Consider the following 27,618-nt stretch of genomic DNA (forward strand, 5'->3'; position numbering starts at 1 on the left):
ATGGTTGGCTCCATTGAAATATGGAGGATTGTTGATCAGTTGAGAGTCTTCCATGTGGAACGAGCCGGAGGTGGAAGTCATATTCTCATATGTGCTTGGAATCGGTAAAGTTTCTTCTAGGATCGTCTCAAAGTTGTTAAGCCTTCTAACGAGTCAAGCTTGAATACCAATTGTTAGGATTTGAAGAGCCTCAATTGAAGAATCGAAAATATGTAAAGGGGGTTAATTGTAAAATTTATTCAGGAAGTAAGGAGATAAAAAGATTAGACAATTTACATAAGGATTTATAGTGGTTCAACTTCTCAACCAAGTCTACTTCCACTACCTAAGCTCCTCAAATAGGATTTTCTAACTAATTCACTGATTTGTTCTTTCTTTTTCAAGGATCAAAAGATAACCTTTACAACTCCCTATCTTTTCACTTGGCTAAGATAGAACAAATCCCCTTTTACAAAAAGTAAAAAGAAGTAAAAAAATAAAATCTCTCAAAGGTAGGGTGTTTACAAATTTAGCTCACTAGAACAAAAATATTTACAAGAGAAAGTAAAATAGGAATGAAAATTTCTTCTCTTGTGTTTGATTGCTTGGATATGTGGTCTAACCCTTCTTCAAGTGTCCTCAACTTGTATTTATATGTTAGAATTTTGTTGTGGCCATTTCTATCCGTAAAGAGTGTTTTGGAGCTGTTGGGGATCAATTTTCGTGCAAAATAAAGATGCCCAGAAAAGAGGGTATCAGTACTCCTAAAGGGAGTATCGGTACTACATTTGTTATATTTAAATTAACTAGTATTTACTAGTCATTGGGGCCTGATGGTATCGATACAATGCCTATGATATCGATACTAGTATGTAGAGTAGTATTGGTACCCCTTTGGGTATCGGTACCATTTTTGCATTCTGAAATTTGAGAAATATTGGTAGTATCGGTACTACCTAGTGAGTATCGATACTTCCCTTACCTGTGGTATCGATACCATATTAACAGTATTGCTACTCTTAATTAGGTATCAATACTGTAAGAATAATATCGATACTACTTGTCCAGAAAAACGTTTTGTTCTTAATTCCAAGCTTTAAGGACTATGAATTATTTTTGAAAATCTTTGAAAGCTTTGAATAAATTCAATTCAAGTCCAAAAACATTTTGCCTTAATTGTTATATCAAAATATAGTTCAACAATCTCCCCCTTTTTGATATTACAGAACCTTTGAAAAATTATTTTTGGCAAAACTTCCCCTTAATAAAATATTTAATGAAAAAGATACCAATTGTTGGAAAATATGTGAAAATGTTCAGCTCCCCCTTCTTCATTAAGAAATTGAATTTTTCAAATCATACTTCTCCATTTTGTTAGATCAAAAAAGAATTCAACTATTAATGTAAAAAAATAACATTATAGAGTAAGTGATAAATTTTATCATAAAATCATTTGAAAAAATCGAAGCTCCCCCTAAAAAAGTGTATTCCAAACAAAATTTGACTTTAAAAATTTAACACTTAAACAAAATTGAATTTCAACAACGAGTAACAAAAATGTTAGTAACACATGAAATTCAATATATCCAAGTCTAAAATACTTTATGCAATATCAAATGTTGAAATTAAGTGTATATCCATAAAGCTTTTCAAAAATGTTATGCATTTGAAAATTTTGATATCAATTGTTAGGGAGATATCATTTGCATTTTTAAATTTCATGCATAATGTAACCACCCAAAAATTACAAAATAATGTTTAATTGAAATTTGAGGTTAATTATGAAATTTGGTGAAATTTGGGGACTAAATTGGAAGTTCTTTAAACTTGTAGCTTGTTTTAGAGTTAAAGGAAAATTCAAGGACCAAACCCTGAATTTACCCTAAAATCTTAGGTATTGGTTGTTATATACATGAATTGGTTTCTGATAATCAGAAACCAATTCCTCCCAAATTTCCCTCTCCCAACCTCAACTTCCGACGACGATCCCGACGCCGTCCGAATTCCGATCGCCGTTTTGAAAGCACCATCGTGTTCGTTATCGAGTCAGGAACAATCCCCTCAATTTAATTGAAGCAAAACGCTGCCAAACGTCGTGAATTTCAAGTCAAAGTATCGATGTTTTTTTTAGCTCAATCGCCTAGAAAATCCTAAATTCATCGTCGATCGTTGCTCCGTTTACGACACCTCCCGCACCATCGTGTTCCTTGTGTCGTTCCGAGTCCGCCGGTGTCATCCTCGGTCTCCGTCAACGGCGGCGCGTGGGGAGGTGGATCAGTCAAAGATTCGGCCAAGTCGAAATCGAGCTCTCCGCCGTTCAAAAATTTGAACTGATCTTTGTAAGTATCTCGAAATCGCTCAAAATAATTTTTAGAAATTTTTCCGTGATTTTTAGAGCCCCGGAGGACGTTGCACGCGCCGCCGCAAGGCGAGTGAAATCTGGAAACGGTTTAACCGGTTTTGATCGGTTTGACCGGTCATGACCCGACCCGTTGACCCGACCCGACCGTTGACCGGTGCTATTCAGGGAATTAATTCAGTTTTGGTGTTATTCTGGGAATTAATTTGAAATGGGTGCTATTTTTGTAATTTTTTTGAAAAGTGATATTTTGGGAATTAATTCAAATTGGTGCTATTCTGGGAATTAATTCGAAAAGGGTGCTATTTTGGTAATTATTTTAAAAAGAGTGCCATTTGTGTAAAATGTTTGACAGTTTGTTGACCTCCTTTGACCAGAACTTTGACCGGCTTTGACCGGCTATTAAACGACCCTTAATCTTTTTCGAAAATACCTCTCCTGACAATTTTCGACATCCCGAATCCGTTTTTGAGGTCCGTTTCGCTAAATTTAAACTCGAAAGTCTCCAAATCGTCAGTCAAACATGTTGACTTTAATTTTGACCAAGAATTCGAAATTTTGGAATGTCATACTTTATGTTTTTCGAGGTCCTGAATATAATTCCGAATTTCGTTTTGCCAAATTCTGACCCGAAATTCCCGAATCGAGCTTGTAAACCCAAAAGGCTTAATATTTTAATATTTTGATTATTTAAATGAGATTTGGTCAAGGATTTATTCAATAAAAATATTTTATGAAGGTACTCGTGTTTCACCTGAGCAAGGATCAATTAGGTCTGATGTTATCCGTTCGTTAGATCAGCCTGAACCGCGTACTACGAGAATTACCCGTAGGTTTCCGTATATTATTTAAATAATATTTAGATTATTTATATTAGGATTCCAATATGGATTTTTACAATTCGTAGGATCTAGCGCTGCAGCAGAACGTGATCGACAGACCCAGTAATAGGCTTCCCTATCTGATTTCCCAGACTGTTACAGGTGTGTTTCCTGATAGTGTTATATTATTGTTTTAAAGTATATAAATATCTGAATACTGTGTATCTGATTTCTGATTTACTTTATATTTCTTATATGATTTCTGGTTACGGTATTTATTTCGTTTTCTGAATACTGATTACCCAACATCTGAATTACCATACATTACTGATTTGATTTTTGATTTCTGTATTTCTGTTTATGGTTTTCAAGCTTGAAATATTCTTATGTTTTTAAAGAATTATTCATTGTTTTATATGAATACATTCATGTTCATTTCTATCATTGGGGGGAATATTGTTGGAGGAAGATTACTGCAGGCTCCTCGGCTGTGTGCTCAGGGCCTTACTGTTACTGGTTGTGCGGGGTGTATGGTTCTGGGGAACCTACACAAACATATTGTGAAAGGATGGGGGTAGTGTTCATGTTTTCAAAACATGTGCATAAACAAATTTTATTGAAATATTTCGTTAGTATGTTTTTATACACTGTTTGGAGCACACTGGGCTTTTTAGCTCATTCTGTAAATTTTAACCTTTTTCAGATAACAGGAGACCGTAAGCTAGCAGATTTGGCATCAGGAGAAATCAACTACTTTATTTTGTACGAACATATATTTCTATATGTTTTTCGGTTATGTTTGGTGACATGTATTTTATTATCGTTTTGGACATATCTGTGTTATTAATATATGTTCTATATTATATTTAACGTTCTATAAGTTATATAAAAAACCTCTGAATGGGATATGTGACCCGCTTAGGTTTGGGTCTATCTTACAGACCGGGTCTGGGGGGTTACATTTGGTGGTATCAGAGCTTTCGGTTTTAAACACTCGGACTGTATATGGGTCCTAAACTTTGAATTTTTTTAAAAAAAATGTCACCTTATGTTATGATTTAAAGTTTTATCGAGGTCCCTGATGCTAATCTGACATATGTTTCAAATTCTTTCTGTAGAGCCTTATAGATCCAACGATAAATGCTGCTAGAGGTCGTAGGACAGGACGTGGACGTGATAGAGGGCGAGTCACTCGACCTTCTGTTACGATAGACGATCCGATGTCACCACTTGATCCTTCTATTCCGCAAGTAGATCCGACTCTTTCTCATGATGATCAGTTTACTCCTAGGAGAGACCCTCATGTCACTGAAGATGAGGATTCTGAGATGAATGAAGTTGCCATTAATAGAGTTATCTTCTGCATGTTCCAGAGAGCTGCTAGAGCCCCTAGTAACATGACTGCAGCGGAGATTTCAAATTCTCTAGTTGCTGCTGGTGTAGTTCCATTCGAGGGTATTACTGGTAGACCTCCGACAGGCTGGAGGACACAGAGAGGATTATGGATGAGATGGACCTCAGACCTGAGCAAAAGTTAAAGGGGGCCCTAACTATGTTGAAGAAAGAAAGCTTCAGATGGTGGCAATCCATTTCTGGTAGTATTCTGAGGAACCAATTAACATGGGATCTTTTCAAGACGCGCTTCCGTAGTCGCTACATCGGAGAGAGATATCTGCAGGAGCGACGCCAGGAGTTTCAGAATATGGAGCAAGGTAATATGTCTGTTATGGATTACGAGATGGAGTTCATCCGATTGAGCCGTTATGCTCCTGGACTTGTTGACACGGAGATAGATCGATGTTTGAGGTTCGAGAATGGACTCAGGTATGAGATCAGGAGTCGAGTCGCTACTCACCGAGAGAGGAATTTTGATGCTTTGGTTGAGATAGCCAAGACTGTTGAGGAAATAGAGCGATTGGGTATGGAGCACAGGAGAGATAGTGATCGAGCTAAAACCCGATTCAGGAGGCCTTCTGGTTCTGTTAATTCTTCTGCACATCCTAGTAAGAGAGGCAGGGGTGAGTCTTTTCAGAGAGGCGGTGCGAGTGTCAGACCTGTTGCATCTGGATCTTCAACTTTTCAGCCTTCTAGACATGGTGGATCTTCTGGGTCGCAATCTTTACAGTCATGTAATTATTGTGGGAAACCTCATTATGGGGAATGCAGGAAGAAATTGGGTACATGTTTCAGATGTGGTTCAAGTGACCATATTGTAAAGGATTGTCCGGAGATAACTCATTCAGTTCAGACACCAGCTCGTACTCCCGCTCGTACTCAGAGTACTGTTCAAACTCCTGCGGGTGGTCGTACTCAGGAGAGAGCACCTGGATTAGCTAGTAGAGGCCGAGCATCTCAGAGTAGGGGTCCAGTCAGATCTGAGGCCAGACAACATGCATTGGTTTACACTGCTAGACTTCGACAAGATCGTGATGGGCCTAATGTGACTGCAGGTACTGTTACTATTCATTCAGTTCTATACTTTGCATTGTTTGATAGTGGCTCTACAAATTCCTATATATCACATTCCGTTTCTGAGGGTTTAAATATTCCTTTTGAGAATACTGAGCATTCAGTGATAGTTCAAAGTCCCTTAGGCAAATCCATCGTGTTGGATCGTATTTTTAGAGAGTGCCCTATAGAGATCAATGGGGAGATTTTTCTGGCTGACCTGATGGAGTTACCCTTTGAAGAGTTCGATTTGATTCTCGGCATAGATTGGTTGGACAAACATCGAGTAAATATTGATTTTGAGAGTAAGAGAGTTGTTCTGAAGACCCTAGATAATCGAAAGATTATAATGATCGGGGAACGACGTGGATTTCTGACGAATGTTGTGTCTGCCTTGGTAGCAGAGAAGATGATCAGGAAGGGTTCCGAGGCGTTTCTTGCTTATATTTTGGACACTTGGAGATCGCAATCCGATATTGAAGGCATCCGAATTGTCAAGGAATTTCCTGATGTTTTTCCCGTGGAGTTGCCTGGATTACCTCCAGATAGAGAAGTCGAGTTTGTGATTGAAGTCTATTCTGGTTCCACCCCGGTTTCAATGGCTCATTATCGTATGGCCCCAAAGGAGCTTAAGGAACTAAAAGTTCAACTTCAGGAGTTGTTGGACAGGGGATTTATTCGACCTAGTGTATCACCATGGGGAGCTCCAGTTCTCTTTGTCAAGAAGAAAGATAGGACATTGAGACTCTGTATTGATTATAGAAAACTGAACAAGCTCACTGTTAAAAATAAATATCCTCTGCCCAGGATCGATGATCTATTTGACCAATTTCGAGGGGCTTCTATCTTTTCAAAGATAAACTTGAGATCTGGTTATTATCAACTCAAAGTGAAAGATTCGGATATTCCGAAGACTGCTTTCCGTACTCGATATGGGCACTATGAGTTTTTAGTAATGTCATTCGGGTTAACTAATGCCCCTGCTGCTTTTATGGATCTGATGCATAGGGTGTTTCGACCTTATTTGGACCAGTTTGTAGTTGTATTCATTGATGACATACTGGTGTATTCTAGAAGTGAAGCAGAACATGAGGAGCATTTAAGGATTGTTCTTCAGACTCTAAGGGAGAATAAGTTATACGCTAAGTTGAGCAAGTGTGAGTTCTGGCTCAACGAAGTGACTTTTCTTGGACATATCGTCTCTGCTGATGGCATTCAGGTGGATCCGAGCAAAGTGGAGGCTATTCTGAACTGGAAGCAACCCAGAAACGTCTCTGAGATCCGTAGTTTCTTGGGCTTAGCTGGTTACTACCGTCGTTTCGTTGAGGGGTTCTCCCTTATTGCAGCTCCTCTGACGAAACTATTGAGGAAAGATGTTCCATTTGTCTGGTCTGAGGACCAACAAACTAGCTTTGAGAAATTGAAGACTGTTTTAACTCAAGCCCCAGTGTTGATTCAGCCTGAATCTGGGAAGGATTTTTCTGTCTACAGTGATGCTTCTCATTCTGGATTAGGATGTGTTTTGATGCAAGAGAGGAAGGTTGTCGCTTATGCGTCACGTCAATTAAGGTCGCATGAGCGTAATTATCCTACTCACGATCTGGAATTAGTTGCGGTGGTTTTTGATTTAAAGATCTGGAGACACTACCTCTACGGAGAAAAGTGTTATATCTATACTGATCATAAGAGTATGAAGTATCTGCTTACTCAGAAAAAATTGAATTTGAGACAGCGTCACTGGTTGGAGCTTTTAAAGGACTATGATTTTGAGATAGAATATCATCCAGGGAAAGCAAATATAGTGGCAGACGCCTTGAGCCGTAAGGTGATATCAGATCTCAGAGCCTTATTTGCCAACTTGAGCTTATTTGATGATAATAGTTTGTTAGCAGAGTTACAAGTTAAACCTACTTTGGCCGAGGAGATAAAGGCCAAACAACTCCTTGATAGCTCTTTGCTTCCCATTATTGAACAAGTTAAGCAAGGATCGAGTTAGGAGTATACTGTGGATCAGGATGGTATTTTGTGTTTTCACGATCGTTACTGCGTTCCTAAATATGATGAGTTGAGACGGGTTATTCTTCAGGAGGCTCATAGTAGTCCTTATGCTATGCATCCTGGTGGGGACAAAATGTACAATAATCTCAAAGAACGCTATTTTTGGACTGGTATGAAAAATAATATTTCAAATTTTGTGGCGAGGTGTTTGACTTGTTAGCAGGTTAAGGCAGAGCACCAACATCCATCTGGATTGTTACAGTCAATTAAGATTCCTGAATAGAAATGGCAGCGTATTACGATAGACTTCGTTACTGGTATTCCTCTAACTCCTTCCAAAAAGGATTCTATCTGGGTGATTGTTGATCGACTCACCAAGTCAGCGCACTTTATCCCTATTCGGGTTAATTATTCTCTGGATGAACTGGCTAAGTTGTACATTTCTGAGATCGTTAGACTTCATGGTGTCCCGTTGTCTATCATATTTGATCGAGATCCGAGATTCACTTCTAGGTTCTGGAAAGCTTTGCACGAGGCTCTGGGTACTCGTTTGAATTTCAGTACAGCTTTTCATCCTCAAACCGATGGACAGTCTGAACGAGTGATTCAGGTGTTGGAGAATATGTTACGGGGTTGTGTGATTGATTTCCGTGGTAGTTGGGAAGATTTCTTGCCATTAGCTGAGTTTGCTTACAATAATAGTTATCAAGCGAGTATTCGCATGGCACCGTATGAGGCTCTGTATGGACGTAGATGTCGTACACCTATATGTTGGACAGAGTTGCATGATAGAAAAACTTTGGGTCCAGACTTGGTTCGAGAGACTGAAGATACTGTCAGACTGATCCGTGATCGCTTAAGAGAGGCATTTGATAGGCAAAAGTCATACGCAGATAAGCAACGTAAGGATATCGAGTTTGACGTTGGAGATCATGTTTTTCTCAAGGTATCTCCATGGAAGAAGGTATTGAGATTTGTCATATGAGGAGGAGTCTGTTCAGGTTTTAGAGAAAGATGAGCGAGTTCTTCGAAATAGGCGTATTCCAATGGTCAAAGTTCAGTGGAGTAATCGTAGCCCCTCAGAAGCTACTTGGGAGACATTGGAGTCAATGGAGGTTCAATTTCCTCATCTATTTTCATAAGGTAAATTTCGAGGACGAAATTTCTTGTAGAGGGGGAGAATTGTAACCACCTAAAAATTACAAAATAATGTTTAATTGAAATTTGAGGTTAATTATAAAAATTGGTGAAATTTGGGGACTAAATTGGAAGTTCTTTAAACTTGTAGCTTGTTTTAAAGTTAAAGAAAAATTCAGGGACCAAGCCCTGAATTTACCCTAAAATGTTAGGTATTGGTTGTTATATACGTGAATTGGTTTCTGAAAATCAGAAACCAATTCCTCCCAAATTTCCCTCTCCCAACCTCAACTTTCGACGACGATCCCGACGCCGTCCGAATTCCGATCGCCGTTTTGAAAGCACCATTGTGTTCGTTATCGAGTCAGGAACAATCCCCTCAATTTAATTGAAGCAAAAAGCTGCCAAACGTCGTGAATTTCAAGTCAAAGTATCAACGTTTTTTTAGCTCAATCGCCTAGAAAATCCTAAATTCATCGTCGATCGTTGTTCCGTTTACGACACCTCCCGCACCATCGTGTTCCTTGTGTCGTTCCGAGTCCGCCGGTGTCATCCTCGGTCTCCGTCAACGGTGGCGCGTGGGGAGGTGGATCAGTCAAAGATTCGGCCGAGTCGAAATCGAGCTCTCCGCCGTTCAAAAATTTGAACCGATCTTTGTAAGTATATCAAAATCGCTCAAAATAATTTTTAGAAATTTTTCGGTGATTTTTAGAGCCCCGGAGGACGTCGCACGCGCCACACGCGCCGTCGTAGGGCGAGTGAAATCTGAAAACCGGTTTTTAACCGGTTTTGACCGGTTTGACCGGTCATGACCCGACCCGTTGACCCGACCGTTGACCGGTGCTATTATGGGAATTAATTCAGTTTTGGTGCTATTCTTGGAATTAATTCGAAATGGGTGTTATTTTGGTAATTTTTTTCGAAAAAGGTAGTTTTCTGGGAATTATTCGAAATTGGTACTATTTTGAGAATTAATTCGAAAAGGGTGCTATTTTGGTAATTATTTTAAAAAGAGTGCTATTTGTGTAAAATGTTTGACAGTTTGTTGACCTCCTTTGACCAGAACTTTGACCGGCTTTGACCGGCTATTAAACGACCGTTAATCTTTTCCGAAAATACCTATCCTGACAGTTTTTGACGTCCCGAATCCGTTTTTGAGGTCCGTTTTGCTAAATTCAAACCCGAAAGTCTCCAAATCGTCAGTCAAACACGTTGACTTTAATTTTGACCAAGAATTCGAAATTTCGGAAGGTCATACTTTATGTTTTTCAACGTCATGAATATAATTCCGAAGTCCGTTTTGCCAAATTCTGACCCGAAATTCCCGAATCGAGCTTGTAAACCCAAAAGGCTTAATATTTTAATATTTTGATTATTTAAATTAGATTTGGTCAAGGATTTGTTCAATAAAAATATTTTATGAAGGTACTCGTGTTTCACCTGAGCAAGGATCAATTAGGTCCGGTGTTATCCGTTCGTTAAATCAGCCTGAACCGCGTACTACGAGAATTACCCGTAGGTTTCCGTATAATATTTAAATAATATTTAGATTATTTATATTAGGATTCCAATATGGATTTTTCCAATTCGTAGGATCTAGCACTGCAGCAGAACGTGATCGACATACCCAGTAATAGGCTTCCCTATCTGATTTCCCAGACTGTTACAGGTGTGTTTCCTGATAGTGTTATATTATTGTTTTAAAGTATATAAATATCTGAATACTGTGTATCTGATTTCTGATTTACTGTATATTTCTGATATGATTTCTGGTTACGGTATTTATTCCGTTTTCTGAATACTGATTACCCAACATCTGAATTACCATACATTACTGATTTGATTTTTGATTTCTGTATTTTTGTTTATGGTTTTCAAGCTTGAAATATTCTTATGTTTTTAAAGAATTATTCATTGTTTTATACGAATACATTCATGTTCATTTCTATCATTGGGAGGGAATATTGTTGGAGGAAGATTACTACAGGCTCCTCGGCTGTGTGCTCAGGGCCTTACTGTTACTGGTTGTGTGGGGTGTATGGTTCTGGGGAACCTACACAAACAGATTGTGAAAGGATGGGGGTAGTGTTCATGTTTTCAAAACATGTGCATAAACAAATTTTATTGAAATATTTCGTTAGTATGTTTTTATACACTGTTTGGAGCACACTGGGCTTTTTAGCTCATTCTGTAAATTTTAATCTTTTTCAGATAACAGCAGACCGTAAGCTAGCAGATTTGGCATAAGGAGAAATCAACTACTTTATTTTGTACGAACATATATTTCTATATGTTTTTCGGTTATGTTTGGTGACATGTATTTTATTATCGTTTTGGACATATCTGTGTTATTAATATATGTTCTATATTATATTTAACGTTCTATAAGTTATATAAAAAAAACCTCTGAATTGGATATGTGACCCGCTTAGGTTTGGGTCTATCTTACAGACCGAGTCTGGGGGGTTACACATAAACATTTAAATTTAGGTAAAAAACATTAAAAAATTGAACTCGAAATATTTTGAAAATTTGATATCAATTGTTAGAGAGATATCATTTGCATTTAAAACTAATTTTGACCAGAATTCATTATGATGAACTAAAAATTATGAAAAATCATTAAAAATTTAAAATGTTCATCATAACACATTTTTCAACATACATGAGATTAAAAACGATGCATAATCATTTAAAATCAAAAACTCATGTATGCATAAAGCTAAATGAGCAACCAAATAATCAAAATAAAAAACATTAAGCTTAGAGGTTACCAATTCCATTTCAAGTGTGGCTAGAGCATTTGAGTATCTTCATCTTCATCACTATTGCTCCCACACACCTAAAAGAGACATTTATGTAGATTTCGGTATCCAAATTGCTTTAAATCCTTGAACATTATTTCAATGACCCTTGTTCCCTTGGGAACCCATACTTGTCTAATTTTAAAACGTTTTCCTTTCTTCAAAGGACAAGTATGTTCCTTGTGACCATGATAATGACAATGTGAGCATTTTGTCATTAAGAAAATAGATGAATTATTTAAAATGATTTCTTTTTCTTTTGTTAAGCATTCAAGCTTAACTTTTAAATCAAAACATTCTTTTTCAAAACTTTCAATTTTCATTTTTGAAAACTCTAAATCCTTTTCAAAATTTCATTTTGGTTTTCAAAATCCATTTTAACTTTCAAAAGAAAATCATTTTCAACTTTAAATTTAGAAATTAATTTCTTGTATTTGGAGTTCATAGTCTCAAACTCCGAAAATAATTCATCGTATGCATCTTGTAACTCATTAATAGAATATGAAATTAATTCATTTGAGTTAGAAGATACCTCGGGACCTTCACGAGCCATTAAAGACACGCCATTTGTTGATTATTGTTTCTTGTTTCCATGAAGCTTTTCAGGCTTATTCCAAAGCTCATTGGCACTTGAAAGAAAATAAACACCTTCATTTACTTCAGGACCAAATGTACAAAACAACATGTGCATGGCCTTTACATTAAGTGGAGCTTTCTTCCGTTCTTGGGCACTCCACTCCTTCTTCTTATTCTTTGGAGAAGAGTAGCCATTCTCGATCATCTCTCATGCATCAAGATCATAGGATTTTATGAATAGCTTCATTAGTTTCTTCCAATGACAATGGTTGGCTCCATTGAAGTATGGAGGCTTGTTGATCGGTTGGGAGTCTTCTATGTTGAACGATCCGGAGGTGAAAGTTATCTTCTCGGTTGTGTCGGGAATCGGTAGAGCTTCTTCTGGGATCATCTCAAGGTTGTTAAACCTTCTAATGAGTCAAGATCTGATATCAATTGTTAGGATTTCAAGAGGCTCAATTGAACAACTGAAAATGTGCAAAGGAGGTTAATTGATAAAATTTGTTTAGAAAGTAAGGAGATAAAAAGATAAGACAATTTACACAAGGATTTATTGTGGTTCGACTTCTTAACCAAGTCTACTTCCACTACCTAAGCTCCTCACATAAGATTTTATAACAAATTCATTGATTTGTTCTTTCTTTTTCAATGATCAAGAGATAACCTTTACAACTACCTATCTTTTTACTTGGCTAAGATAGAACCAAACCCCTTTTACAAAATGTAAAAAAAAAGTAAACAATAAAACCTCTCAAATATAGGTGTTTACAAATTTAGCTCACTAGAACAAAAATATTTACAAGATAAAGTAAAATAGGAATGAAAAATTCTTCTCTTGTGTTTGATTGCTTAGATAGGTGTTCTAACCCTTCTTCAAGTGTCCTCAACTTGTATTTATATGTTAGAATGTTGTTGTGACCGTTTCTATCCGTTATGAGTGTTTTGGAGATGTTGGGGATCAATTTTCGTGCAAAATAAAGCTGCCCAGAAAAGAGGGTATCGGTACTCCCAAAGGGAATATCGGTACTACCTTTTTTATATTGAAATTAACTAGTCGTTACTAGCTGTTGGGGTCTGATGGTATCGATATTATGCCTATGGTATCGATACTACTATGTAGAGTAGTATTGGTACCCCTTTGGGTATCGGTACCATTTTTACATTCTGGAATTTGAGCAATGTTGGTAGTATCGGTACTACCTAGTGATAATCGAAACTTCCCTTACTTGTGGTATCGATACCATATGAACAGTATTGCTACTGTTCATTAGGTCTCGATATTGTAAGAATAATATCGATACTACTTGTCCAGAAAAACGTTTTGTTCTCAATTCCAAGCTTTAAGGACTTTGAATTATTTTTGAAAAACTTTGAAAGCTCTGAATAAATTTAATTCAGGTCCAAAAACATTTTGCCTTAATTGTTATATCAAAATATAGTTCAACAATCTCCCCCTTTTTGATATTACAGAACATTTGAAAAATTGGTTTTGGCAAAACTTCCCCTTAATAAAATGTTTAATGAAAAAGATACCAATTGTTGGAAAATATGTGAAAATGTTCAGCTCCCCCTTCTTCATTGAGAAATTGAATTTTTCAAACCATACTTTTCCCCCTTTTTGTTAGATCAAAAAAGAATTAAACTATTAAAGTTAAAAAAATAACATTAGAGAGTAAGTGATAAATTTTATCATAAAATCATTTGAAAAATTGAAGCTCCCCCTCAAAAAGTGTATTTCAAAAAAAATTGACTTTAAAAACTTGAGACTTAAACAAAATTGAATTTCAACAAAGAGTAACAAAAATATTAGTAACACATGAAAAAAATATCAAATGTTGAAATTAAGTGCATATCCATAAAAGTTTTGAAAAATGTTATGCATTTGAAAATTTTGATATTAATTGTTAGAGAGATATCATTTGTATTTTTAAATTTCATGCATAAACATTTAAATTTAGGTCAAAAACTTTAAAAAAAATGAACTCAAAATATTTTGAAATTTTGATATCAATTGTTAGAGAGATATCATTTGCATTTAAAACTAATTTTGACCAGAATTCACTATGATGAACTAAAAATTATGAAAAATCATTAAAAAATTAAAATGTTCATCACAACACCTTTTTCAACATACATGAGATTAAAAACAATGCATAATCATTTAAAATCAAAAACTCATGCATGCATAACCAAATAATCAAAATCAAAAACACTAAGCTTAGAGGTTACCCATTCCATTTCAAGTGTGGCTAGAGCATTTGAGTATCTTCATCTTCATCACTATTGCTCCCACACACCTACAAGAGACATTTATGTAGATTTCGGTATCCAAATTGCTTTGGATCCTTGAACATTAGTTCCAATGCCCCTTGTTCCCTTGGGAACCCATACTTGTCTAATTTTAAAACATTTTCCTTTCTTCATGAGCCATTAAGGACGCCATCTTTGCTAATTCTTCTTTCTTGTTTCCATGAAGCTTTTTGAGCTTATTCCGAAGCTCTTTGGCACTTGAACAAGAAGAAACACCTTCATTTACTTCGGAACCAAATGCACAAAACAACATGTGCATGGCATTGGCATTAAGTGGAGCTTTCTTCCGTTCTTGGGCACTCCACTCCTTATTCTTCTTCTTTGGAGAAGAGTAGCCATTCTCGATCATCTCTCATGCATCAAGATCATTGGATTGTATGAATAGCTTCATTAGTTTCTTCCAATGACGATGGTTGGCTCCATTGAAGTATGGAGGCTTGTTGATTGGTTGAGAGTGTTCCATGTTAATCGTGCTGGAGATGGAAGTCATATTCTCGGTTGTGTCGGGAATCGGTAGAGCTTCTTCTAGGATCATCTCAAGGTTGTTAAACCTTCTAATGAGTCAAGCTCTGATACCAATTGTTAGGATTTGAAGAGACTCAATTGAATAACTGAAAATGTGCAAAGGGGATTAATTGAAAAAAATTGTTTAGGGTGTAAGGAGATAAAAAGATAAGACAATTGACACAAGGATTTATAGTGGTTCGACTTCTCAACCAAGTCTACTTCCACTACCTAAGCTCATCACTTAGGATTTTCTAACAAATTCACTAATTTGTTCTTTCTTTTTCAAGGATCAAGAGATAACTTTTACATCTCCCTATCTTTTCACTTGGCTAAGATAGAACCAATCCCTTTTTACAAAAGATAAAAAGAAGTAAACAATAAAACCTCTCAAAGGTAGGGTGTTTACAAATTTAGCTCACTAGAACAAAAATATTTACAAGAGAAAGTAAAATAGGAATGAAAAACTATTTTCTAATGTTTGATTGTTTGGATAGGTGTCATAACCCTTCTTCAAGTGTCCTCAACTTGTATTTATATGTTGGAATGTTGTTGTAGTCGTTTCTAGCCGTTAGGAGAGTTTTGAAACCGTTGGGGATCAATTTTCGTGCAAAATAAAACTGCCCAGAACAGAGGGTATTCGGTACTACCTTTGTTATATTTAAATTAACTAGCCGTTACTAGTCGTTGGGGCCTGATGGTATCGATACTACTATGTAGAGTAGTATTGGTACCCCTTTGGGTATCAGTACCATTTTTGCATTCTAGAATTTGAGTAATGCTAGTAATATCGGTACTACCTAGTGAGTATCGATACTTCCCTTACATGTGGTATCGGTAGCATATGAACAGTATCGTTTCTATTATTAGGTTTCGATACTGTAAGAACAATATCGGTACTACTTGTCCAGAAAAACGTTTTGTGCTTAATTCCAAGCTTTTTGGACTTTGAATTAATTTTGAAAAACTTTGAAAGCTTTGAATAAATTCAATTCAAGTCCAAAAACATTTTGCCTTAATTGTTATATCAAAATATATTAGGATGAAAGTTATTTCATTAGATTAGGTTTTATGGCAATGATGTAATTATGGGAAAATATGGTCAAATATGTCATTTAACATCCTATTTTGCAATCAGCTCTTCCAAATCACTGGATTTCCTAGCGTTTTCATTTTCAGCTTATTTTGTACAATAAGTTCTTTCAAAAAAGTGTTTACCAAAAACTAGAAATTGAGGGTTTGACTACTAATAAGCTATTTATGCTCAAATAAGCTAAAAAAACTCTTCAAACAATTGTTTACCAAACACCTGAAAGATTTAATAAATCGTAAATTAACCAATTCACGCAATTCATTAATCAATAATTAACAAATATAATAGAAGTAAAAAAAATACTCAAAAAGGATAAAGAATACAAGGACGAAAAAATCTCACAAATCTTTGAATTAAAAACTTTGAAATATCCATGTCTAGACTAAATTTAGCAACTCATGAAGAAAGATAAAATCTAAGAAAAGAGAGAGAATGAGATATGAAGTTGATGACTTTATTTATAATAGTGAAACATATTTAAACTATTTCTCTCTTATGTCTTACCCTATCACATTCAAAAATAAATATTAGGGTTTAATTCAAATTAGCAAGCCTCATCAATGTAGTCTTTGTCTTATGCCTATTTGTTGTTCAAGTGTCATAATTTCACAAAACTTTTTTATTTAAAATAGAGATTATATCTAAGACGTCCAAATATTTACAGAACATAAATTTTTGATAAAATAGACCTGTAGAAAAATTAAGACCCTAAAATATAATATGGATGTCCCTTTTTCCCATATGTATGGGGTAAGGGGGAGGTAAGATAGTAGGCTACCCCCAACACCAGGTTAAGAGCAGCTTCCGTAAGTGACCTCCGAATTATGAAATGCCCTCCGTGGGACTCGATCCCACGACCTCAATGTTAAGAACCTTGTGCTCTACCAACTGAGCTGGATGGTCATTTCACCCTAAAATATAATAGAATGATTAAAATTTATATGTGATTATACTACTTATCAGGTATGTTTTTGGTTAATCTTATTTTGGTCATTGATTTAAAAAAGTTAGGTTCTAATCAGTTTTGTTATCAGTTCATTACATTTTGATCACTGGACCGTTAATTCTTATTAATTTGTTGATGTGGCACGTTAGTAAAAATGGTTAAATTTTAACTTAACCCTTGAATTTGAAATAAAATACTAATTTGACCTTAAAGTTTAGATAAAATATCAATTTAACCCCTTAATTTTAGATATAATATTAATTTGACGTCGGTTCACTTTGGAAGTAGTTTTATAGCTAGAGGATGGCAGCTAATCAAGCATCTGGGGCGTGGTGGATGTCTGATCCTCTTCCCCATCCTGTTAGACTTGTTAGTTCGAGACCCTTTTTCGTTTACTGAAACCGGTTTGAGCATTCTTCAGTCATGGTGGTAGGAACGGTTCCGACTCTCGCTTCCTTCCCCTACCCATACTTTTCCCCTTAGCATTATGCTTCTGGGTCAAACTTGGCTGCCAACTTTCACCAGTTCCACTATTTAGTCCTTCAATCATAGGAAAAAATCTGACCTGAACATATCTTTTAAACATCCGATCTAACTTGACAAATCCAGTTTTTTTTTATAGAAAAAACAACCCAGTAAAGTTAAGTCAAATTCTATCAAGTTCAAGTTTTGTGCCTATCCCTATATTTGGATCGAGTTACCATCAAATTTAGCCCAACTTGACACGGAGAGTATCTTAGAGTGGGTTACATCTAACCAAGAATGAATAAACATCGAATCAAGTTCATGTGATGTTACAGGGCCACTTTGGAAATGCTTATGGCAAGGAAAAAGTGATTTTCCATCCTACAAGCAATGTTAAACACCCAAAATTTGATTTAAAGTCGTGGTTATAAAAGTGATTTTCAACCTAACCTCAAAAATTAAAATTATTAGCTTTTGTAGTAAAAATTCACTTTTAAGTAAAATTATATTTTTATCTTCAATTATTTGATTTTCAATTTATAATATAATGTCTAAAATAGATATTTTATCTTATTAAAATCACTTTTTAAAGCACTTTCAAACAATAAAATTTTAAAATAATTTAAAATTACTTTTAAATTAATTTTTAACCTAACTTTTTAAAAGTAATACCAAGGGCCAGTTTGACAAGGCTATTGAAAAATAACTTTTAAAAGTGATGTTTAAAAGTTCAGTTTAAAATTTAGCTGTTTGATATTGTTATTAAAAAGTGAATTTTTTTTAGATAAAATATTTATTATAGACTTTATGTTGTAAATTAAAAATATAGAATTTTTAATACTATGATATATAAAATATATCAACTTAAATTAAAATTAAAATATAAAAAATATTTTAAGATAACTCATTAATAATATTTTTATAAATGAAATATCTTATAAAGAAAAAATATATTATCAGTACTTTTTAACATGTGGATATAAAATCATCATGAAATAATAATTTAAATACTTGTTTTGACAAAAAGAATATTACAAAAAAAAAACGTTAGTGCCTACAAACTAAAGTGAATTTATTACACTAGAAGTTGTGGTGTCTCTCATTAATTCCATTTCATAACAAGATTTAGTGTTTAATTATTACAATTCAACCTAGGTCTGTAAACGAACCTAACGTTCAACAAACCGTACGTAAATCGTTCGGCTGAAATTCATTTATGTTCGTTTATTTATTAAACGAACGAATATGAATGATATTTTATGTTCATTTAATTAAATGAATGAACACGAACAAAAGGTTTGTTCATCCATTTATGTTAGTGAACGTTCGATAATACATTTGTTTATGTCCCAGACTCGTTTGAAATATAAAGATTTAATAAAATTTAACCTTAAACACGTTAATATTTTTAAACTCAATTAACTTTAAACCCAAATAAAAGTACTCAAATCAATTAAAGAAAATATAAATCCTAAAATTATTTGGAAAAAAAACTCTTTTCAAATATAACCTAATTAATTTTATATCCGTTCGTTTAGGTTGGTTCGTTTACGTTTGTTTATTTGTATATGTTCGTTTACGTTCGTTTATTTTGGTTCGTTTACGTTCGTTCATTTGTATTCGTTTATAATTTAAACAAACGAACACTAACAAGAAACTTCGTTCGTTTAGTTGTTTGAGTTCGCTCGTTTGTTCGGTTAAAGTTAAACGAACGAATATAAACATGCCGTCGTTCGGTTCATTTACAGGCCTAATTCAACCACAATCACTCATTTAAAATTTAACTAACATAATTCAAATGATATATTTATCCTTTAACCATTCAAAAAATAAAAATATATATTATAAATAAATTAAAAAGAAAATATTATTATTTATGAAATATATCAATTTAAACTATAATAAAAATATAAATAATATAAATAAAATATATAATTATAATAAAATATATTTTATAATAACTAATTATTAATATTTTAATATATAAACCATAAATTTTATTTAATTTTAAGTAATTAAAATAAATTACTAAGTAATAAATTATTTTTTAGGACGTTAGTAATAAAATTATTAAAACAAAATATAAATACATAATTAAATGGAGTCCATATATTAATAAAGGTAAAATTATAAATTGCTTTTGAACGTAAAGTTGAAAATGAAAAAGTTATAAATCTTAGTTTTTTTGTTTGTTTGAAACCATTGTTTTTACTATAATTTTTTTTATCCGTTTGACATTAATTTTACATTTAAAACGAACTTTTTAACTAAAATTACTTTTAAAAAGCCACATCATACATTGCAGCCAGGCCTCAGTAGTTTCAACTTGAACCGCGTGGGGTATGCAAATGTTCATGGTGAAAACTTCCACTGCTTCTAGGTTATCCTGAAAGATAGTGGAATATGTAGGGATGGACAAAGGAAACGAGTGGAGGTGATCATATTTTTTAAAAATTTTAATTTTTTTACGTATTTTAGATTTTTAATATATTTTATATTAAAAATATTTTTTTATCTTTTAAAATTTAATAAATTTGTTTTCCCTTACAATTAAAATTTAATAAGAGTTGTCAAAACATAGCTACACTACGATTTTCAAATTTATCAGAGAAACCTTCCCACTTTGCCTGTTTTCAACCTCCAAATCTGGATTAATAAGACTGATCCATCTTTACCGGGTTCTTGGGAAACTTGTACACCCCTTTGATTGAAGCGTAGAAGCAGCTGCGACAAAGGCGATAGATCCTTACTTCCGACCTCATTTTTTTAGCAACTAATGTTAGTAGGAAAACCAACACAACCTAAACTAGATTCGAGACGGGTGGCGGAGATTTTGACCGAATTCAGGAGTCAAATTGATATTTTATCTGAAGTTTAAGGTTAAATTTATATTTCACCTAAAGTTTAGAGTCAAATTAGTATTTTGTCTAAAATACAAGGGTCAAGATAAAACTTAATCATTTTTACTAATATGTCACATCAACACATTAATTAGAGTTAACTTACTAGTGGCCAAAATAGGAGTTGCCTGTCCAGATCAGTTTGTAGAGCACAAGGTTTTTAATTTTGTGATCGTGGGATCGAGTCTCACGGTGGGCAATTTATAATTCGGAGGTCTCCCACAGAAGCTGCTCTCAACCTGGCGTTGGGGGCAACCTACTATCTTACCTCCCCCTTACCCCATTATATATGGGAATAAGGATCAGCTAATTCCTAATGACCAAAATAAGATAGAGCAAAAGCAAAAGTGAACAGAATGTAGCTTTCTCAAAACCAGTAACTAAAATAAAATAGACCACAAATAAAAGGACCATCAATGTAATTTACCCAGGAAAAATATGTAAAACTTTAGTTGGAATAATCACATACTCCTCTAAAATTTATTTATTAAATGAATTTTAAGTATATTTATATGATAATAAGATTTGCACTTCCGTTCTTTTACTATTATTTTTTTCAATTAGTCCCTTATATTTTCATTCTAATTATCACTTTAGCCTTCTAGCACTAACCATTTATATTATAAAGATAACTTAAAATTAAATTTATCACTTATAATTATAAAATTATAATATAAAGAAAATTATAATATATTATAAAGATTTTACTATTGATAAAAAATTAAAGATTATAAAAATTTTCAGTGGAATCACAAAGCAAAGTAACAAAGGTGATTGTCAATCATACAAAGTTTGTGACCACTTTGGAAAGAAGGATGGTGATTGCCTATTCAATTTTATTTTATTTTCTTTTCTTTTCTTTTTCCTGTGCGTGGTTGTTACTGCAAGTTGGGATCACCAAAATCTGACTCTTATATCTAATTAGGGCTAATGATACGAATGTTCTCGAGAAAATATCAAATTACTTGGATGTCTTCGAGGTTTTATGCATAAATATTTTTTTTTAAATGACAGCTTAGTTTAAAGTTAAAAAATAGAAAAAATCGATTGTGGTAAAAAATATTATAAAAATGAAAAAAAATTAAGTTAATATTACATTTTTTATAATATTTTTATTATAATCTAAATTGTTATAAATGTTATAACATTTTAAATTACATCCAACCTAAAACATTATATTTTTTATCTTATTTTCAATCATGGTCGATTTCTACTATATTTTCCCTTAAATCTTAGGTTGTACCGTAGAACTATCACGTATTTTTTTTACTTTTTTAATTGAAATGACACATAGTTATATAGACAAATAAAATACGGAAATAAAATACACGAGATATCCTATATAGTTAGGAAGTATATGTTCTATATATATATTTGAATATGAATCGTTAATCTTATTAAAACATGAAATTTTTTAAAATTATAATAAGGATTTACAACAATCATCGTAAACTAAATATATAATTCGAACATTTTCATGTAACATTGAAACTCTTTCACTTTAAATTACATAAAAGCCACACCTAGAAAAGGTTAAAAATCCAACCAAAAACACTCGATCGAAAAATATATACAAACGCATCTGACTGCATCGACAAACGAACCACAAAAGGGGATTAAACTATTGAAAGACTATCGAAAATATTAAGTCAGAATCGTGTGTCGTGAGAAACTATCAACGAATGCAAAATCGAGTATTCAAATTCAATATGAAGATCCACGACAAAAAAGATTAACATGATTATAAATAAGTGTCATCTTGGTTATGATATCGTCAGATCTAACCTAAAAAAACAAAAGATAAAAAGATACCAAGAAGAAAAGTTGAAAAACGTGCCACACAAAAGCATATTCTTATTAAAAACCTAAAAAGTTTTTGTTTATGTCCTTGGTAGTTGATATGTTATTGTCGCCAAGCAGGAGAGGAACATACCTAAAGGAAATATAAATTATTTCTGTTTTCATCCGGCAGGGATCACCATGTGCAGCTTACAATAATATATAATGAAACAAAATGTAAAGCAGGCCAGGTCTAAGTCCTAAACCGCGTTCTATATACACATTTGTGGGACAATCTACATAAACATATAAAATTATCAAGTGCTGATCATGCCAGGGCTTTTGTTTTATTATCAACAGATACATCAGTCCATGGTTATTATTATCAAGTTTAATTTAAATATAAGTGCTTAAATTATATTTTTTATTTATTTTAAGTGTGTAAAGGTTTTTACACCAAGATAAATGTTTAATGTTTTTAATGTTATCATTTTTAGTTCCTCAGCCGTTACAATATTTAGAAATATACGTCAACCACTCAAAACATAACATATTTCATGTCTATAATTTATTTAAATAAAAAATCAAAATCACATATTTAATCTAAAATTCTAAAAAAATCAAACACCTAATATCATTTGAAACTTCATTTATCATCGTCGAATGGTCACCCACCACTCGATCATCTAATGACCGAAATTATTCTTATTGTCATCTCAAACCTCTAAATTCTTAAATTCTTAATACTCAAATTCCTAACTTTAATCTTGATGTTTGACATCTTCATATCATTGGAGAGGTATACATAAAAATCGGCAACGAAGATGGCTGCCTTTCCCCCTTCGTTCAACGGTGGTAACGACAATAAACAAGTTTAAAATTAAAGATTTTATGGGTTTAATTTTTTTCCTTTTTTATATTTTTGAGAAACTTAGTTTTTTTTTTAAAGAAACTAATAATTTTAAGTTTTTTAAAAAATTATAAAGTGACACGTCATATTTTAGTAGTTGACGATTTTTTATAATAGACCAAAAACTTAGAATGATAACAGTAAAAATGTTAGATATCTATTTTGATCAAGAAGAAACTTAAAGACCTAAAGCGAGGAAGAGACATAATTTGAACGTTTATTTTTTAACTAAACCTTATTTTTAATGTAATACCGTGGTTTTCTCATTGCTGTAAAGTGAACAAATTGGACTTTCCAGGAAACATGTTGAATTTTAGCTAGTAACTAGTATCAGTCCAAGCATAATTAATCATCCCTGAAGAAGAAAGTTTTTTATTGTTGCAGAAGAAATTATGTTCCACAGAAGATGAGATCAGCTTCAAGTTGGTCAGTACCTAACATCGTTTCTTCCATCTTATTTACCAACACAATTTTTGTTGACGAAAACGGGTAAAGAAAACAAAAGAACACGAGAATTTTACGAGGTTCGGCAATGTGCTTACGTCCTCGGTGCCTAGGCGGCGCTAGAAGTTTTTATTCAATGATATTTTAGGTCTAGGTTACATCTCTATTTATAATAGAAAACCCTGGTACATAATTACAAAATTAACCTTGTACCGTACCGCGGGGTTACGCCCCCGCACCCCAACCCACATAATTCGTAACCCCACAACGAGACTTTCTTTGTAAAGACAGTTGATGTTCGCTTCGCTCACTCCGCTCCATCTCCTGTCCTCTTTACTGGTATATTTATGAGCAATACCTAACAATTTTGATTCTGTTTTCTTCCCCTCAGTTGTGTTTCGGTAGAGATAATATAACAGAAAAAAGTAGACTTGCAGATGGAGAAACTCTTGTTTCACCTGGAAATATATTTGAATTGGGGTTCTTCAGCCCATCAAACATCTCTAACGTGAAGAGATATGTGGGGATATGGTATATCTCCAGTCCAAAAGTAGTTGTTTGGGTTGCCAATAGAGAAAATCCAGTTCCAGACAAGACTGGGGTTTTATCTGCTGCAGATGGCAAACTGAAGTTATCCGATGGAAAAGGGAAGCTTTACTGGTCTACGCAGCCTGGGACTAAGCGTTCGACTCCGGTGATATCGGTAACTTGATTCTATTCGAAAATCGGTCGAAGTTATATCTTTGGCAAAGCTTTGAGCATCCGACGGATACATTTCTTTACGGTATGAAGATGGTAACCGAATTCATATTAACCTCATGGAGCAGTGAAGATGATCCATCACCGGGGAACTTCACCTTCAATCGCGGCCTGTCGTCATGGAAAAGAGCACCATTTACTGGAGATCAAGTAGAACAGATGATCATTTCAAAAAAAGTATAACAGATGAAGTGCCTTCTAAAATAGTCCAATTCTGGAATTTCAGCGAGTGAAACAAAAGATTACCAAGGTAAAAGAATGGTGTTGACTTCTACTGGACATCTAGACTATTGGGAATTTAGTGCAGGCATGAAAAGTTGGAACTTGATATGGTCGGAGCCAAAAAATAACTGTAGTGTGTTCAATTTTTGTGGCAACTTTGGCACCTGCAATGTCAACAGTTGGTTGCCGTGCAAATGTTTACCCGGTTTCAAACCTAAATTCTCAGAAAAATGGAACGCCGGTGATTTTTCGGCTGGTTGCATCAGAAACTCTTCTTCATCATGTGGCAATGACTTCGTGAGCTTGAAAAGAATGAAAGTCGATGATTCATACTCATCAATTACTGTTAATGATGAAAAATCTTGCAGGGAGGAGTGCCTCAAGGATTGCCAGTGCCAGGCGTATTCATTTGTTGGCCAGAGAGACTTCACTATTTCATGTTTGATTTGGTCAGATGATCTCAAAAATCTTCAGGAGGATCAAGCCGGTGGCAACAATCTCCAACTCCGGGTCACGCGGTCAGATATAGGTACTTTACTTTGCACAGATGAGCATGAAAAGTACTCAAAGCTGTTGTTATTTATCTCTTGTCTGATGTTTCAAATTGCAGCATTCAAAGGGCACCCTAAAGATTTCATAAGGACAATAGTAACAATGTAACGTAAAAACCTGATTTAACTATGTTTATTCTACTTTTCAGAAGCAACAACTAGAAATTGTGAGACTTGTGGCACGAACTTCGTCCCTTATTCCCTAAGCACTGGCCAGGAATGCGGTGATCTAATGTACTTCAGTTTCGACTGTAATAACAATACAGACGAACTAAGTTTCATGGCACCTAATGGTAACTACAGCGTCATTACAGTCGATCCAGATGCACGAACATTCGTCATCCAAATGAAAGCCAAAGAGGCAGATAATTGTTCTGCTATGAATTCTTCAGCAAGCAGAACTTTGCAGTTCAAAGAATCTTCGCCGTTCAATGTGACAGGCAACTGCAGAGGCGGTGTTGGCAACTTAACTTCTGATTCTACTCTAGAAGACACGGTTGAAGTCGAAATTAGTTGGAAGCCACCACTAGAGCCAATCTGTACTTCACCGGCAGACTGCAACGATTGGCCACATTCAACATGCAATGAAACAGGAAATGGACAAAGACGGTGCCTCTGCGATACCGCCTTTCATTGGGATGGATCGGCTTTAAACTGTACCCAAGGTTAGTGCTAAATTAGATGCATAAATTATGTAACATATAGGCATTACCCTCTAACCTTTTCTTACAGCAGTTGGACAGATGGGAGAGTCTTCTGGTACACGCAAGCGACTCCCTTTAATCCTTGGAATATCTCTGCCAATCGGGACGACCACTTTGTGTGCAGTAGTTTTGATATACGTGTGGAGAAAAAAGGTGGTAAAGAGGCCAGGTAAGGCGTTTAACCGAAAAGAAACCAATGTTTTTAACAGAGATTGTTGTTGTACTCACCAACAAGTATATTCCTTTGGAATTCAGCAAAACAAAGAAAAGCTTCTCTTCAACGGTATGACACAGAGAGACGGGTTAAAGAGCTAATGGGCTTGAGCCATTTCGAGGAAAAAGATGGTAAAGGCATAGACGTACCCTTCTTCGATTTCGAAAGCATACTAGCTGCAACAAACAACTTCTCAGAAGAAAACAAACTTGGAAAAGGAGGATTTGGGCCGGTTTACATGGTATTGATTTCCAAATTTTGTTAAGTACTTTTCATTTATCCTTTGATAGTTCTATCATCTTATAAAGGCAATGAAATGATGCCAGGGTAAATTTCCAGGAGGGGAAGTAGTTGCCGTAAAGAGACTCTCGAGTGTATCAAGACAGGGCTTGGAGGAATTCAAGAACGAGGTCGTGTTGATCGCGAAACTTCAACATCGGAATCTCGTGAGACTGTTGGGATATTGCATTAGAGGAGAGGAAAAGATTCTACTCTATGAATATATGCCCAACAAAAAGCTTAGACTCTGTTTTATATTTGGTAATTAACAACTAAAAGCCTGTCTATATTATGCTATATATGTGTATATATAGGGTGATTGCTGTAGCTTATGGTGTTGAATGAGAAAATTTACAGGTGAATCATCAATTCAACTATTGGACTGGGAAACGCGCTTCAACATCATTATGGGAGTTGCTAGAGGAATGCTTTATCTTCACCAAGATTCAAGGTTGAGAATCATTCACAGGGATTTAAAAACTAGTAACATACTACTAGATGCAGAGATGAATCCTAAAATATCTGATTTCGGCCTAGCGAGGATGATCCAAGGAAAACAAACCGAAGCAAACACGGTTAGAGTAATTGGAACATAGTGAGTAAACTGCAGAGCAAGCGAGAAATTTATACAAAAACTGTACTGTACTGATTAATCACAACGAGTGCTGTACATGCAGTGGATATATGGCGCCAGAATACGCAGTAGATGGCCTTTTCTCGATAAAATCCGATGTTTTTAGCTTCGGTATAGTCATGCTTGAGATCATTAGCGGGAGAAAGAACACGAGATTTTATCAGGTGGAAGCAGATGGTCCAAGCCTTGTTGGTTATGTAAGTAGAGATGCATTTTTTTCAATAGTTTCCTTGCCATGGCCGAATGCCGAGTACTGTGGTTTTTAATGCTTTTTGTTGCAGGGATGGAGATTGTGGGAAGAAGACAAAGCATTGGATTTAATGGACGAGAGGGTACGATCGAGCTGCAATGCGAGTGAGTTTATGAGGTGCGTACATGTAGGGATGTTATGCGTGCAGGAAGATCCGAGTGAGCGACCTACCATGGGAGATGTTATGCTCATGCTCAGCACCCAAAACTTAAGCCTTCCCGTTCCCAAACACCCGGCTTACTTGACGAGGAAACCCTTTTCTGCTACAGATTCTACGTCGTTTAGTAATGCGGAAATTAACGCTGAAATCACTTCATCCATTGAAGAAGGTCGATAGGTTGTTAAAGTTCTCGCTATCGATGCCTTAGAGGAAATGTGGATAAAATCTCTAACTTTGCTATAATGGAGGGACCAAAATTATAATTTAACCTTTTTCTTCAATTTTACAAGTTCATCATACCGTGCACATTTTTTTCATGGGATGTCAAGGAAATGGTAATATACTGCTAACCAAATAAGATATCGAAAATGT

At 34.7% G+C, this 27,618-nt stretch overlaps 1 pseudogene; it reads left to right on the forward strand.

Moving 5' to 3' along the window:
- LOC120202121 lies at positions 1 to 27,486 on the forward strand (annotated as a pseudogene).
- The last annotated feature ends 132 nt before the right edge of the window (positions 27,487 to 27,618 follow it).

Source organism: Hibiscus syriacus, unplaced genomic scaffold, assembly GCF_006381635.1.
Source record: "Hibiscus syriacus cultivar Baekdansim isolate YM2019G1 unplaced genomic scaffold, ASM638163v2 tig00008222_pilon, whole genome shotgun sequence".
Classification (NCBI taxonomy): domain Eukaryota; kingdom Viridiplantae; phylum Streptophyta; class Magnoliopsida; order Malvales; family Malvaceae; genus Hibiscus; species Hibiscus syriacus.